Source organism: Cetorhinus maximus, unplaced genomic scaffold (assembly GCF_964194155.1).
Source record: "Cetorhinus maximus unplaced genomic scaffold, sCetMax3.hap1.1 HAP1_SCAFFOLD_1759, whole genome shotgun sequence".
Classification (NCBI taxonomy): domain Eukaryota; kingdom Metazoa; phylum Chordata; class Chondrichthyes; order Lamniformes; family Cetorhinidae; genus Cetorhinus; species Cetorhinus maximus.
Genome location: NW_027597699.1, coordinates 37,501 through 54,409, shown reverse-complemented (window position 1 = coordinate 54,409; position 16,909 = coordinate 37,501).

Genomic DNA, 16,909 nt, shown 5'->3' with positions numbered 1-16,909 from the left:
TCTGCCAGAGACTAAGTCCAATTGGTTAACCATTTCTCTTGAAAACACTTTGCCTCTCTGCCAGAGACAAAGTCCAATTGGTTAACCATTTCTCTTGAAAACACTCTGTCTCTCCGCCAGAGACTAAGTCCAATTGGTTAACCATTTCTCTTGAAAACACTTTGCCTCTCTGCCAGAGACTAAGTCCAATTGGTTAACCATTTCTCGTGAAAACACTTTGTCTCTCCGCCAGAGACTAAGTCCAATTGGTTAATCATTTCTCAAGGCCACAATTTGCCTGCCGTTCAGAGACCAAGTCCAATTGGTTAACCATTTCTCTTGAAAACACTTTGCCTCTCTGCCAGAGGCTAAGTCCAATTGGTTAACCATTTCTCTTGAAAACACTTTGCCTCTCCGCCAGAGACTAAGTCCAATTGGTTAACCATTTCTCTTGAAAACACTTTGCCTCTCTGCCAGAGACTAAGTCCAATTGGTTAACCATTTCTCGTGAAAACACTTTGCCTCTCTGCCAGAGACTAAGTCCAATTGGTTATCCATTTCTCTTGAAAACACTTTGTCTCTCCGCCAGAGACTAAGTCCAATTGGTTAACCATTTCTCGTGAAAACACTTTGCCTCTCTGCCAGAGACTAAGTCCAATTGGTTAACCATTTCTCTTGAAAACACTTTGTCTCTCTGCCAGAGACTAAGTCCAATTGGTTAACCATTTCTCAGGGGCTCACCGAGGGCAATCTGTAACGTCTCGCGGGCCCGGGGGCCCCTTTGCACGGCCTGCCAATGCAATCCGAGCCGCACTGTCCTTCGTTTGGTTAACCATTTCTCAGGGGCACACCGAGGGCACCCTGCATTGTCTCGCGGGCCCGGAGGCCACTTTGCACGGCCTGCCAACGCAATGCGAGGTGCTTCGCCCTTGGCCGCCTTCCCGGCCGGCTTCGGGACGTTTCGGGGGCTCTCACCGGGGCAAATCCGGTCCCCCGGGCGATTAGGAGGCCTCCCCGGGCAGGCCCGGGCTTCAGGCCGCCGCTTTTCCATCCCGGCCGAAAGAGGCGAAAAATGCCGAAAATGGCCAAAAATGGTCGCCGGCAGGGCCTCTCGGTCGGTTTGGCGGCAGCCTGGGTCGGTCCCTGCAGACCTGGAGGCTCGAGAAGGTTTTTGGCGATGTCGACCGATTCTCGATTTGCCACCTCCTACTATTCTGCAGGTACCCCGCCAACCTCCCCTGCCGACAATTCCAACCGTAAGGTCGGGCGGTAGTCCTACCGACGAAGAGGCCCCAAAGCCCGCAAAACGCCATTTTGCCCTTTCCTCATCGGGACTTCCGAGGGGAACTCATTAACCAGCTCCAGGAGTGGTATGCCAGAAATTGCAACTTGACCCGTCGCCGGGCAGATTCGCTACTCTCTGCGGGAATACCCCCACCGGGTGCCGGGTAAAGGCCTCGGATCTGACCTCATGGACTTCCGTCTGTGCACGGATTTTGCTCTCGCGGGCCCAAGAGCCTCATTGCCCGGCCTGCCAATGCAACCCGAGGTCCATTGGCCTCATTGGTTAATTATTTCTCGAGAAAACACTTTGCCTCTCCGCCAGAGACGAAGTCCAATTGGTTAATCATTTCTCAAGGCCACAATTTGCCTGCCGTTCAGAGACTAAGTCCAATTGGTTAACCATTTCTCTTGAAAACACTTTGCCTCTCCGCCAGAGACTAAGTCCAATTGGTTAACCATTTCTCAGGAAAACGCTTTGCCTCTCTGCCAGAGACTAAGTCCAATTGGTTAACCATTTCTCTTGAAAACACTTTGCCTCTCTGCCAGAGACAAAGTCCAATTGGTTAACCATTTCTCTTGAAAACACTCTGTCTCTCCGCCAGAGACTAAGTCCAATTGGTTAACCATTTCTCTTGAAAACACTTTGCCTCTCTGCCAGAGACTAAGTCCAATTGGTTAACCATTTCTCGTGAAAACACTTTGTCTCTCCGCCAGAGACTAAGTCCAATTGGTTAATCATTTCTCAAGGCCACAATTTGCCTGCCGTTCAGAGACCAAGTCCAATTGGTTAACCATTTCTCTTGAAAACACTTTGCCTCTCTGCCAGAGGCTAAGTCCAATTGGTTAACCATTTCTCTTGAAAACACTTTGCCTCTCCGCCAGAGACTAAGTCCAATTGGTTAACCATTTCTCTTGAAAACACTTTGCCTCTCTGCCAGAGACTAAGTCCAATTGGTTAACCATTTCTCGTGAAAACACTTTGCCTCTCTGCCAGAGACTAAGTCCAATTGGTTATCCATTTCTCTTGAAAACACTTTGTCTCTCCGCCAGAGACTAAGTCCAATTGGTTAACCATTTCTCGTGAAAACACTTTGCCTCTCTGCCAGAGACTAAGTCCAATTGGTTAACCATTTCTCTTGAAAACACTTTGTCTCTCTGCCAGAGACTAAGTCCAATTGGTTAACCATTTCTCAGGGGCTCACCGAGGGCAATCTGTAACGTCTCGCGGGCCCGGGGGCCCCTTTGCACGGCCTGCCAATGCAATCCGAGCCGCACTGTCCTTCGTTTGGTTAACCATTTCTCAGGGGCACACCGAGGGCACCCTGCATTGTCTCGCGGGCCCGGAGGCCACTTTGCACGGCCTGCCAACGCAATGCGAGGTGCTTCGCCCTTGGCCGCCTTCCCGGCCGGCTTCGGGACGTTTCGGGGGCTCTCACCGGGGCAAATCCGGTCCCCCGGGCGATTAGGAGGCCTCCCCGGGCAGGCCCGGGCTTCAGGCCGCCGCTTTTCCATCCCGGCCGAAAGAGGCGAAAAATGCCGAAAATGGCCAAAAATGGTCGCCGGCAGGGCCTCTCGGTCGGTTTGGCGGCAGCCTGGGTCGGTCCCTGCAGACCTGGAGGCTCGAGAAGGTTTTTGGCGATGTCGACCGATTCTCGATTTGCCACCTCCTACTATTCTGCAGGTACCCCGCCAACCTCCCCTGCCGACAATTCCAACCGTAAGGTCGGGCGGTAGTCCTACCGACGAAGAGGCCCCAAAGCCCGCAAAACGCCATTTTGCCCTTTCCTCATCGGGACTTCCGAGGGGAACTCATTAACCAGCTCCAGGAGTGGTATGCCAGAAATTGCAACTTGACCCGTCGCCGGGCAGATTCGCTACTCTCTGCGGGAATACCCCCACCGGGTGCCGGGTAAAGGCCTCGGATCTGACCTCATGGACTTCCGTCTGTGCACGGATTTTGCTCTCGCGGGCCCAAGAGCCTCATTGCCCGGCCTGCCAATGCAACCCGAGGTCCATTGGCCTCATTGGTTAATTATTTCTCGAGAAAACACTTTGCCTCTCCGCCAGAGACGAAGTCCAATTGGTTAATCATTTCTCAAGGCCACAATTTGCCTGCCGTTCAGAGACTAAGTCCAATTGGTTAACCATTTCTCTTGAAAACACTTTGCCTCTCCGCCAGAGACTAAGTCCAATTGGTTAACCATTTCTCAGGAAAACGCTTTGCCTCTCTGCCAGAGACTAAGTCCAATTGGTTAACCATTTCTCTTGAAAACACTTTGCCTCTCTGCCAGAGACAAAGTCCAATTGGTTAACCATTTCTCTTGAAAACACTCTGTCTCTCCGCCAGAGACTAAGTCCAATTGGTTAACCATTTCTCTTGAAAACACTTTGCCTCTCTGCCAGAGACTAAGTCCAATTGGTTAACCATTTCTCGTGAAAACACTTTGTCTCTCCGCCAGAGACTAAGTCCAATTGGTTAATCATTTCTCAAGGCCACAATTTGCCTGCCGTTCAGAGACCAAGTCCAATTGGTTAACCATTTCTCTTGAAAACACTTTGCCTCTCTGCCAGAGGCTAAGTCCAATTGGTTAACCATTTCTCTTGAAAACACTTTGCCTCTCCGCCAGAGACTAAGTCCAATTGGTTAACCATTTCTCTTGAAAACACTTTGCCTCTCTGCCAGAGACTAAGTCCAATTGGTTAACCATTTCTCGTGAAAACACTTTGCCTCTCTGCCAGAGACTAAGTCCAATTGGTTATCCATTTCTCTTGAAAACACTTTGTCTCTCCGCCAGAGACTAAGTCCAATTGGTTAACCATTTCTCGTGAAAACACTTTGCCTCTCTGCCAGAGACTAAGTCCAATTGGTTAACCATTTCTCTTGAAAACACTTTGTCTCTCTGCCAGAGACTAAGTCCAATTGGTTAACCATTTCTCAGGGGCTCACCGAGGGCAATCTGTAACGTCTCGCGGGCCCGGGGGCCCCTTTGCACGGCCTGCCAATGCAATCCGAGCCGCACTGTCCTTCGTTTGGTTAACCATTTCTCAGGGGCACACCGAGGGCACCCTGCATTGTCTCGCGGGCCCGGAGGCCACTTTGCACGGCCTGCCAACGCAATGCGAGGTGCTTCGCCCTTGGCCGCCTTCCCGGCCGGCTTCGGGACGTTTCGGGGGCTCTCACCGGGGCAAATCCGGTCCCCCGGGCGATTAGGAGGCCTCCCCGGGCAGGCCCGGGCTTCAGGCCGCCGCTTTTCCATCCCGGCCGAAAGAGGCGAAAAATGCCGAAAATGGCCAAAAATGGTCGCCGGCAGGGCCTCTCGGTCGGTTTGGCGGCAGCCTGGGTCGGTCCCTGCAGACCTGGAGGCTCGAGAAGGTTTTTGGCGATGTCGACCGATTCTCGATTTGCCACCTCCTACTATTCTGCAGGTACCCCGCCAACCTCCCCTGCCGACAATTCCAACCGTAAGGTCGGGCGGTAGTCCTACCGACGAAGAGGCCCCAAAGCCCGCAAAACGCCATTTTGCCCTTTCCTCATCGGGACTTCCGAGGGGAACTCATTAACCAGCTCCAGGAGTGGTATGCCAGAAATTGCAACTTGACCCGTCGCCGGGCAGATTCGCTACTCTCTGCGGGAATACCCCCACCGGGTGCCGGGTAAAGGCCTCGGATCTGACCTCATGGACTTCCGTCTGTGCACGGATTTTGCTCTCGCGGGCCCAAGAGCCTCATTGCCCGGCCTGCCAATGCAACCCGAGGTCCATTGGCCTCATTGGTTAATTATTTCTCGAGAAAACACTTTGCCTCTCCGCCAGAGACGAAGTCCAATTGGTTAATCATTTCTCAAGGCCACAATTTGCCTGCCGTTCAGAGACTAAGTCCAATTGGTTAACCATTTCTCTTGAAAACACTTTGCCTCTCCGCCAGAGACTAAGTCCAATTGGTTAACCATTTCTCAGGAAAACGCTTTGCCTCTCTGCCAGAGACTAAGTCCAATTGGTTAACCATTTCTCTTGAAAACACTTTGCCTCTCTGCCAGAGACAAAGTCCAATTGGTTAACCATTTCTCTTGAAAACACTCTGTCTCTCCGCCAGAGACTAAGTCCAATTGGTTAACCATTTCTCTTGAAAACACTTTGCCTCTCTGCCAGAGACTAAGTCCAATTGGTTAACCATTTCTCGTGAAAACACTTTGTCTCTCCGCCAGAGACTAAGTCCAATTGGTTAATCATTTCTCAAGGCCACAATTTGCCTGCCGTTCAGAGACCAAGTCCAATTGGTTAACCATTTCTCTTGAAAACACTTTGCCTCTCTGCCAGAGGCTAAGTCCAATTGGTTAACCATTTCTCTTGAAAACACTTTGCCTCTCCGCCAGAGACTAAGTCCAATTGGTTAACCATTTCTCTTGAAAACACTTTGCCTCTCTGCCAGAGACTAAGTCCAATTGGTTAACCATTTCTCGTGAAAACACTTTGCCTCTCTGCCAGAGACTAAGTCCAATTGGTTATCCATTTCTCTTGAAAACACTTTGTCTCTCCGCCAGAGACTAAGTCCAATTGGTTAACCATTTCTCGTGAAAACACTTTGCCTCTCTGCCAGAGACTAAGTCCAATTGGTTAACCATTTCTCTTGAAAACACTTTGTCTCTCTGCCAGAGACTAAGTCCAATTGGTTAACCATTTCTCAGGGGCTCACCGAGGGCAATCTGTAACGTCTCGCGGGCCCGGGGGCCCCTTTGCACGGCCTGCCAATGCAATCCGAGCCGCACTGTCCTTCGTTTGGTTAACCATTTCTCAGGGGCACACCGAGGGCACCCTGCATTGTCTCGCGGGCCCGGAGGCCACTTTGCACGGCCTGCCAACGCAATGCGAGGTGCTTCGCCCTTGGCCGCCTTCCCGGCCGGCTTCGGGACGTTTCGGGGGCTCTCACCGGGGCAAATCCGGTCCCCCGGGCGATTAGGAGGCCTCCCCGGGCAGGCCCGGGCTTCAGGCCGCCGCTTTTCCATCCCGGCCGAAAGAGGCGAAAAATGCCGAAAATGGCCAAAAATGGTCGCCGGCAGGGCCTCTCGGTCGGTTTGGCGGCAGCCTGGGTCGGTCCCTGCAGACCTGGAGGCTCGAGAAGGTTTTTGGCGATGTCGACCGATTCTCGATTTGCCACCTCCTACTATTCTGCAGGTACCCCGCCAACCTCCCCTGCCGACAATTCCAACCGTAAGGTCGGGCGGTAGTCCTACCGACGAAGAGGCCCCAAAGCCCGCAAAACGCCATTTTGCCCTTTCCTCATCGGGACTTCCGAGGGGAACTCATTAACCAGCTCCAGGAGTGGTATGCCAGAAATTGCAACTTGACCCGTCGCCGGGCAGATTCGCTACTCTCTGCGGGAATACCCCCACCGGGTGCCGGGTAAAGGCCTCGGATCTGACCTCATGGACTTCCGTCTGTGCACGGATTTTGCTCTCGCGGGCCCAAGAGCCTCATTGCCCGGCCTGCCAATGCAACCCGAGGTCCATTGGCCTCATTGGTTAATTATTTCTCGAGAAAACACTTTGCCTCTCCGCCAGAGACGAAGTCCAATTGGTTAATCATTTCTCAAGGCCACAATTTGCCTGCCGTTCAGAGACTAAGTCCAATTGGTTAACCATTTCTCTTGAAAACACTTTGCCTCTCTGCCAGAGACTAAGTCCAATTGGTTAACCATTTCTCTTGAAAACACTTTGCCTCTCTGCCAGAGACTAAGTCCAATTGGTTAACCATTTCTCGTGAAAACACTTTGCCTCTCCGCCAGAGACTAAGTCCAATTGGTTAACCATTTCTCAGGAAAACGCTTTGCCTCTCTGCCAGAGACTAAGTCCAATTGGTTAACCATTTCTCAGGAAAACACTTTGCCTCTCTGCCAGAGACTAAGTCCAATTGGTTATCCATTTCTCGTGAAAACACTTTGCCTCTCTGCCAGAGACTAAGTCCAATTGGTTACCCATTTCTCAGGAAAACACTTTGCCTCTCTGCCAGAGACGAAGTCCAATTGGTTAACCATTTCTCGTGAAAACACTTTGTCTCTCCGCCAGAGACTAAGTCCAATTGGTTAATCATTTCTCAAGGCCACAATTTGCCTGCCGTTCAGAGAAAAAGTCCAATTGGTTATCCATTTCTCTTGAAAACACTTTGCCTCTCTGCCAGAGACAAAGTCCAATTGGTTAACCATTTCTCTTGAAAACACTCTGTCTCTCCGCCAGAGACTAAGTCCAATTGGTTAACCATTTCTCTTGAAAACACTTTGCCTCTCTGCCAGAGACTAAGTCCAATTGGTTAACCATTTCTCGTGAAAACACTTTGTCTCTCCGCCAGAGACTAAGTCCAATTGGTTAACCATTTCTCGTGAAAACACTTTGCCTCTCTGCCAGAGACTAAGTCCAATTGGTTAACCATTTCTCTTGAAAACACTTTGTCTCTCTGCCAGAGACTAAGTCCAATTGGTTAACCATTTCTCAGGGGCTCACCGAGGGCAATCTGTAACGTCTCGCGGGCCCGGGGGCCCCTTTGCACGGCCTGCCAATGCAATCCGAGCCGCACTGTCCTTCGTTTGGTTAACCATTTCTCAGGGGCACACCGAGGGCACCCTGCATTGTCTCGCGGGCCCGGAGGCCACTTTGCACGGCCTGCCAACGCAATGCGAGGTGCTTCGCCCTTGGCCGCCTTCCCGGCCGGCTTCGGGACGTTTCGGGGGCTCTCACCGGGGCAAATCCGGTCCCCCGGGCGATTAGGAGGCCTCCCCGGGCAGGCCCGGGCTTCAGGCCGCCGCTTTTCCATCCCGGCCGAAAGAGGCGAAAAATGCCGAAAATGGCCAAAAATGGTCGCCGGCAGGGCCTCTCGGTCGGTTTGGCGGCAGCCTGGGTCGGTCCCTGCAGACCTGGAGGCTCGAGAAGGTTTTTGGCGATGTCGACCGATTCTCGATTTGCCACCTCCTACTATTCTGCAGGTACCCCGCCAACCTCCCCTGCCGACAATTCCAACCGTAAGGTCGGGCGGTAGTCCTACCGACGAAGAGGCCCCAAAGCCCGCAAAACGCCATTTTGCCCTTTCCTCATCGGGACTTCCGAGGGGAACTCATTAACCAGCTCCAGGAGTGGTATGCCAGAAATTGCAACTTGACCCGTCGCCGGGCAGATTCGCTACTCTCTGCGGGAATACCCCCACCGGGTGCCGGGTAAAGGCCTCGGATCTGACCTCATGGACTTCCGTCTGTGCACGGATTTTGCTCTCGCGGGCCCAAGAGCCTCATTGCCCGGCCTGCCAATGCAACCCGAGGTCCATTGGCCTCATTGGTTAATTATTTCTCGAGAAAACACTTTGCCTCTCCGCCAGAGACGAAGTCCAATTGGTTAATCATTTCTCAAGGCCACAATTTGCCTGCCGTTCAGAGACTAAGTCCAATTGGTTAACCATTTCTCTTGAAAACACTTTGCCTCTCTGCCAGAGACTAAGTCCAATTGGTTAACCATTTCTCTTGAAAACACTTTGCCTCTCTGCCAGAGACTAAGTCCAATTGGTTAACCATTTCTCGTGAAAACACTTTGCCTCTCCGCCAGAGACTAAGTCCAATTGGTTAACCATTTCTCAGGAAAACGCTTTGCCTCTCTGCCAGAGACTAAGTCCAATTGGTTAACCATTTCTCAGGAAAACACTTTGCCTCTCTGCCAGAGACTAAGTCCAATTGGTTATCCATTTCTCGTGAAAACACTTTGCCTCTCTGCCAGAGACTAAGTCCAATTGGTTACCCATTTCTCAGGAAAACACTTTGCCTCTCTGCCAGAGACGAAGTCCAATTGGTTAACCATTTCTCGTGAAAACACTTTGTCTCTCCGCCAGAGACTAAGTCCAATTGGTTAATCATTTCTCAAGGCCACAATTTGCCTGCCGTTCAGAGAAAAAGTCCAATTGGTTATCCATTTCTCTTGAAAACACTTTGCCTCTCTGCCAGAGACAAAGTCCAATTGGTTAACCATTTCTCTTGAAAACACTCTGTCTCTCCGCCAGAGACTAAGTCCAATTGGTTAACCATTTCTCTTGAAAACACTTTGCCTCTCTGCCAGAGACTAAGTCCAATTGGTTAACCATTTCTCGTGAAAACACTTTGTCTCTCCGCCAGAGACTAAGTCCAATTGGTTAACCATTTCTCGTGAAAACACTTTGCCTCTCTGCCAGAGACTAAGTCCAATTGGTTAACCATTTCTCTTGAAAACACTTTGTCTCTCTGCCAGAGACTAAGTCCAATTGGTTAACCATTTCTCAGGGGCTCACCGAGGGCAATCTGTAACGTCTCGCGGGCCCGGGGGCCCCTTTGCACGGCCTGCCAATGCAATCCGAGCCGCACTGTCCTTCGTTTGGTTAACCATTTCTCAGGGGCACACCGAGGGCACCCTGCATTGTCTCGCGGGCCCGGAGGCCACTTTGCACGGCCTGCCAACGCAATGCGAGGTGCTTCGCCCTTGGCCGCCTTCCCGGCCGGCTTCGGGACGTTTCGGGGGCTCTCACCGGGGCAAATCCGGTCCCCCGGGCGATTAGGAGGCCTCCCCGGGCAGGCCCGGGCTTCAGGCCGCCGCTTTTCCATCCCGGCCGAAAGAGGCGAAAAATGCCGAAAATGGCCAAAAATGGTCGCCGGCAGGGCCTCTCGGTCGGTTTGGCGGCAGCCTGGGTCGGTCCCTGCAGACCTGGAGGCTCGAGAAGGTTTTTGGCGATGTCGACCGATTCTCGATTTGCCACCTCCTACTATTCTGCAGGTACCCCGCCAACCTCCCCTGCCGACAATTCCAACCGTAAGGTCGGGCGGTAGTCCTACCGACGAAGAGGCCCCAAAGCCCGCAAAACGCCATTTTGCCCTTTCCTCATCGGGACTTCCGAGGGGAACTCATTAACCAGCTCCAGGAGTGGTATGCCAGAAATTGCAACTTGACCCGTCGCCGGGCAGATTCGCTACTCTCTGCGGGAATACCCCCACCGGGTGCCGGGTAAAGGCCTCGGATCTGACCTCATGGACTTCCGTCTGTGCACGGATTTTGCTCTCGCGGGCCCAAGAGCCTCATTGCCCGGCCTGCCAATGCAACCCGAGGTCCATTGGCCTCATTGGTTAATTATTTCTCGAGAAAACACTTTGCCTCTCCGCCAGAGACGAAGTCCAATTGGTTAATCATTTCTCAAGGCCACAATTTGCCTGCCGTTCAGAGACTAAGTCCAATTGGTTAACCATTTCTCTTGAAAACACTTTGCCTCTCTGCCAGAGACTAAGTCCAATTGGTTAACCATTTCTCTTGAAAACACTTTGCCTCTCTGCCAGAGACTAAGTCCAATTGGTTAACCATTTCTCGTGAAAACACTTTGCCTCTCCGCCAGAGACTAAGTCCAATTGGTTAACCATTTCTCAGGAAAACGCTTTGCCTCTCTGCCAGAGACTAAGTCCAATTGGTTAACCATTTCTCAGGAAAACACTTTGCCTCTCTGCCAGAGACTAAGTCCAATTGGTTATCCATTTCTCGTGAAAACACTTTGCCTCTCTGCCAGAGACTAAGTCCAATTGGTTACCCATTTCTCAGGAAAACACTTTGCCTCTCTGCCAGAGACGAAGTCCAATTGGTTAACCATTTCTCGTGAAAACACTTTGTCTCTCCGCCAGAGACTAAGTCCAATTGGTTAATCATTTCTCAAGGCCACAATTTGCCTGCCGTTCAGAGAAAAAGTCCAATTGGTTATCCATTTCTCTTGAAAACACTTTGCCTCTCTGCCAGAGACAAAGTCCAATTGGTTAACCATTTCTCTTGAAAACACTCTGTCTCTCCGCCAGAGACTAAGTCCAATTGGTTAACCATTTCTCTTGAAAACACTTTGCCTCTCTGCCAGAGACTAAGTCCAATTGGTTAACCATTTCTCGTGAAAACACTTTGCCTCTCTGCCAGAGACTAAGTCCAATTGGTTAACCATTTCTCTTGAAAACACTTTGTCTCTCCGCCAGAGACTAAGTCCAATTGGTTAACCATTTCTCGTGAAAACACTTTGCCTCTCTGCCAGAGACTAAGTCCAATTGGTTAACCATTTCTCGTGAAAACACTTTGCCTCTCTGCCAGAGACTAAGTCCAATTGGTTAACCATTTCTCTTGAAAACACTTTGCCTCTCTGCCAGAGACTAAGTCCAATTGGTTAACCATTTCTCAGTGGCACACCGAGGGCAACCTGTAACGTCTCGCGGGCCCGGGGGCCTCTTTGCACGGCCTCCCAATGCTATCCGAGGCGCATTGTCCTTCGTTTGGTTAACCATTTCTCAGGGGCACACCGAGGGCACCCTGCATTGTCTCGCGGGCCCGGAGGCCACTTTGCACGGCCTGCCAACGCAATGCGAGGTGCTTCGCCCTTGGCCGCCTTCCCGGCCGGCTTCGGGACGTTTCGGGGGCTGTCACCGGGGCAAATCCGGTCCCCCGGGCGATTAGGAGGCCTCCCCGGGCAGGCCCGGGCTTCAGGCCGCCGCTTTTCCATCCCGGCCGAAAGAGGCGAAAAATGCCGAAAATGGCCAAAAATGGCCGCCGGCAGGGCCTGTCGGTCGGTTTGGCGGCAGCCTGGGTCGGTCCCTGCAGACCTGGAGGCTCGAGAAGGTTTTTGGCGATGTCGACCGATTCTCGATTTGCCACCTCCTACTATTCTGCAGGTACCCCGCCAACCTCCCCTGCCAACAATTCCAACCGTAAGGTCGGGCGGTAGTCCTACCGTCCAGGAGGCCCTAAAAGCCCGCAAAACGCCATTTTGCCCTTTCCTCATCGGGACTTCCGAGGGGAACTCATGAACCAGCTCCAGGAGTGGCATGCCAGAAATTGCAACTTGACCCGTCGCCGGGCAGATTCGCTACTCTCTGCGGGAATACCCCCACCGGGTGCCGGGTAAAGGCCTCGGATCTGACCTCATGGACTTCCGTCTGTGCACGGATTTTGCTCTCGCGGGCCCAAGAGCCACATTGCCCGGCCTGCCAATGCAACCCGAGGTCCATTGTCCTCATTGGTTAATTATTTCTCGAGAAAACACTTTGCCTCTCCGCCAGAGACTAAGTCCAATTGGTTAATCATTTCCCAAGGCCACAATTTGCCTGCCGTTCAGAGACTAAGTCCAATTGGTTAACCATTTCTCTTGAAAACACTTTGCCTCTCTGCCAGAGACTAAGTCCAATTGGTTAACCATTTCTCATGGCCACAGTTTGCCTGCCGTTCAGAGACTAAGTCCAATTGGTTAACCATTTCTCTCGAAAACACTTTGCCTCTCTGCCAGAGACTAAGTCCAATTGGTTAACCATTTCTCGTGAAAACACTTTGTCTCTCTGCCAGAGACTAAGTCCAATTGGTTAACCATTTCTCTTGAAAACACTTTGCCTCTCTGCCAGAGACTAAGTCCAATTGGTTAGCCATTTCTCATGGCCACAGTTTGCCTGCCGTTCAGAGACTAAGTCCAATTGGTTAACCATTTCTCTGGAAAACACTTTGCCTCTCTGCCAGAGACTAAGTCCAATTGGTTAACCATTTCTCTTGAAAACACTTTGCCTCTCTGCCAGAGACTAAGTCCAATTGGTTAACCATTTCTCTTGAAAACACTTTGCCTCTCTGCCAGAGACTAAGTCCAATTGGTTAACCATTTCTCATGGCCACAGTTTGCCTGCCGTTCAGCGACTAAGTCCAATTGGTTAACCATTTCTCTGGAAAACACTTTGCCTCTCTGCCAGAGACTAAGTCCAATTGGTTAACCATTTCTCGTGAAAACACTTTGTCTCTCCGCCAGAGACTAAGTCCAATTGGTTAATCATTTCTCAGGGGCACACCGAGGGCAATCTGTAACGTCTGGCGGGCCCGGGGGCCCCTTTGCACGGCCTGCGAAGGCAATCCGAGGTGCATTGTCCTTCATTCGGTTAACCATTTCTCAGTGGCACACCGAGGGCATCCTGTAACGTCTCGCGGGCCCGGGGGCCACTTTGCACGGCCTGCCAATGCAATCCGAGGCGCACTGTCCTTCGTTTGGTTATCCATTTCTCAGGTGCACACCGAGGGCACCCTGCATTGTCTCGCGGGCCCGGAGGCCACTTTGCACGGCCTGCCAACGCAATGCGAGGTGCTTCGCCCTTGGCCGCCTTCCCGGCCGGCTTCGGGACGTTTCGGGGGCTCTCACCGGGGCAAATCCGGTCCCCCGGGCGATTAGGAGGCCTCCCCGGGCAGGCCCGGGCTTCAGGCCGCCGCTTTTCCATCCCGGCCGAAAGAGGCGAAAAATGCCGAAAATGGCCAATAATGGCCGCCGGCAGGGCCTCTCGGTCGGTTTGGCGGCAGCCTGGGTCGGTCCCTGCAGACCTGGAGGCTCGAGAAGGCGTTTGGCGATGTCGACCGATTCTCGATTTGCCACCTCCTACTATTCTGCAGGTACCCCGCCAACCTCCCCTGCCGACAATTCCAACCGTAAGGTCGGGCGGTAGTCCTACCGACGAAGAGGCCCCAAAGCCCGCAAAACGCCATTTTGCCCTTTCCTCATCGGGACTTCCGAGGGGAACTCATGAACCAGCTCCAGGAGTGGCATGCCAGAAATTGCAACTTGACCCGTCGCCGGGCAGATTCGCTGCTCTCTGCGGGAATACCCCCACCGGGCGCCGGGTAAGAGCCTCGGATCTGACCTCATGGGCTTCCGTCCTCGCACGGATTTTGCTCTCCCGGGCCCAGGGGCCACTTTCCCCGGCCTTGCGAAGGCAATCGGAGGTGCTTCGCCCTCGAAACCGCCTTCCCGGCCGGCTTCGGGACGTTTCCGGGGCAAATCCGGTCCCGCGGGCGAAGGGGAGCCTTCCCCGGGCACGCCCGGGCTTCAGGCCGCCGCTTTCCGTGACCTACCGAAAGACGCGAAAAATGCCGAAAATGGCCAAAAATGGCCGCCCGGCACGGCCTCGCGGTCGGTTTGGGGGCAGCCTGGGTCGGTCCCTGCAGACCTGGAGGCTCGAGAAGGCACTTGGCGATGTCGACCGATTCTCGATTTGCCACCTCCTACTATTCTGCAGGTACCCCGCCAACCTCCCCAGCCAACAAATCGCAAATGCCGATCGGCGGGTGACCGTCCGGTAGTCATGCCGACGAAGAGGCACCTAGGCCCCGCAAACGCTTCCAAATCCGACCCCATCCCGGACCGGTTCTTTTTTAAAAAAGGCTCCCAGGACTCCGGATTTTTTCCTGCCGCACTCGGGACCACCCGACGGACACGAAACCGGGAACCTTTCCCCGGTCCGACCCTCCTCGGCCCGGCCAGCCGACGTCGAGGCGGCCGACTGGTTAATGATTTCACCCTGCTCCGACGTGACGCGTTTTCCAACCGCGCATGCGCGGCTCTGCCTCCCGAACCGCCCCCTCACGTGGGGGCTCTGGGTCCGCCCCCCGGCAGCCATTTCCTCCTGCCGGTCCGTTATTTTACGCCGTTTTTCGCCCTCCAGCCCTGCCGGAATGCTGCCTGCTCGCTGGTTAACCATTTCGCTCCCTGCACTTCGGCTTCTGCCCTGCTGGGGAAGCCCGCTGCTGCCTCTAACCGTACTCACGGGCGGGCGGCTCGGCTGCGCGGCCTCCGGCCACGCCCCCTCACCTGGTTTGCTGGGAACCCGCCCCCGGCAGCCTGTTACTCGTGCCGGTTCGGTCTTATCGGCCCTTTTTGCACCTTCCCTGCCTGCTGGCATGCTTCGGCTCACCGGTCAACCGGTTCCCCGTTCTCCACTTAGACTTTTGAGCTGCGGGGCTGGTCTGCCGCGAACTGCACCCGTATTACGGGGCGGGCGGCTCTACTGCCCGTACGGCTGCCCTGCCTGTTAACTGGTTAACCGTTTCCCCGTCCACTACTTCGTCCCTGGACCTGCCGGTGTGTTCTGCAGCTAACTGCACCCGTATTACGGGGCGGGACGCTCCGCTTACCGGCCGGCTGCTATGCCTGCTTAACTGGTCAACCATTTACTCACATATACTTAGCCCCTGGAGCTGCTGGGCTGGTCGGCGCCCTAACTGCACCCTTGTTGCCGGGAGGTCGGCACTAATTGCCGGCCGGCCGGCTGCCCTGCCTGCTAACTGGTAAACCCTTTACCCACATGTACTTAGCCCCTGGAAGCTGATGGGCTGTTCTGCACCTAACTGCACCCTTATTAGCGGGCGGGCGGCTGTAATTACCGGCCGGCTGCCCTGCCTGCTAACTGGTTAACCATTTACCCACATGTACTTAGCCCCTGGAAGCTGATGGGCTGTCCTGCACCTAACTGCACCCTTATTAGCGGGCGGACAGGCGGCCGGCTCCAATTACCGGCCGGCCGGCTGCCCTGCCTTGCTAGCTGGTTAACCATTTACCCACATGTACTTAGCCCCTGGAAACTGATGGGCTGTTCTGCACCTAACTGCACCCTTATTAGCGGGCGGACAGGCGGCCGGCTCTAATTACCGGCCGGCCGGCTGCCCTGCCTGCTAACTGGTTCACCATTTACCCACATGTCCTTAGCCCCTGGAAGCTGATGGGCTGTTCTGCACCTAACTGCACCCTTATTAGCGGGCGGGCGGCTGTAATTACCGGCCGGCTGCCCTGCCTGCTAACTGGTTAACCATTTACCCACATGTACTTAGCCCCTGGAAACTGATGGGCTGTCCTGCACCTAACTGCACCCTTATTAGCGGGCGGACAGGCGGCCGGCTCTAATTACCGGCCGGCCGGCTGCCCTGCCTTGCTAGCTGGTTAACCATTTACCCACATGTACTTAGCCCCTGGAAACTGATGGGCTGTTCTGCACCTAACTGCACCCTTATTAGTGGGCGGACAGGCGGCCGGCTCTAATTACCGGCCGGCCGGCTGCCCTGCCTGCTAACTGGTTAACCATTTACCCACATGTACTTAGCCCCTGGAAACTGATGGGCTGTCCTGCACCTAACTGCACCCTGATTAGCGGGCGGGCGGCTCTAATTGCCGGCCGGCTGCTCTGCCTGCTAACTGGTTCACCATTGACCCACATGTACTTAGCCCCTGGAAACTGATGGGCTGTCCTGCACCTAACTGCACCCTTATTAGCGGGCGGACAGGCGGCCGGCTGTAATTCCCGGCCGGCTGCGCTGCCTGCTAACTGGTTAACCATTTACCCACATGTACTTAGCCCCTGGAAACTGATGGGCTGTTCTGCAACTCACTGCACCCTTACTGGCGGGCGGACAGGCGGCCGGCTCTAATTACCGGCCGGCCGGCTGCCCTGCCTTGCTAACTGGTTAACCATTTACCCACATGTACTTAGCCCCTGGAAACTGATGGGCTGTTCTGCACCTAACTGCACCCTTATTAGCGGGCGGGCGGCTGTAATTACCGGCCGGCTGCCCTGCCTGCTAACTGGTTAACCATTTACCCACATGTACTTAGCCCCTGGAAACTGATGGGCTGTTCTGCACCTAACTGCACCCTTACTAGCGGGCGGACAGGCGGCCGGCTCTAATTACCGGCTGGCCGGCTGCCCTGCCTTGCTAACTGGTTAACCATTTACCCACATGTACTTAGCCCCTGGAAACTGATGGGCTGTCCTGCACCTAACTGCACCCTTACTAGCGGGCGGGCGGCTGTAATTAGCGGCCGGCTGCCCTGCCTGCTAA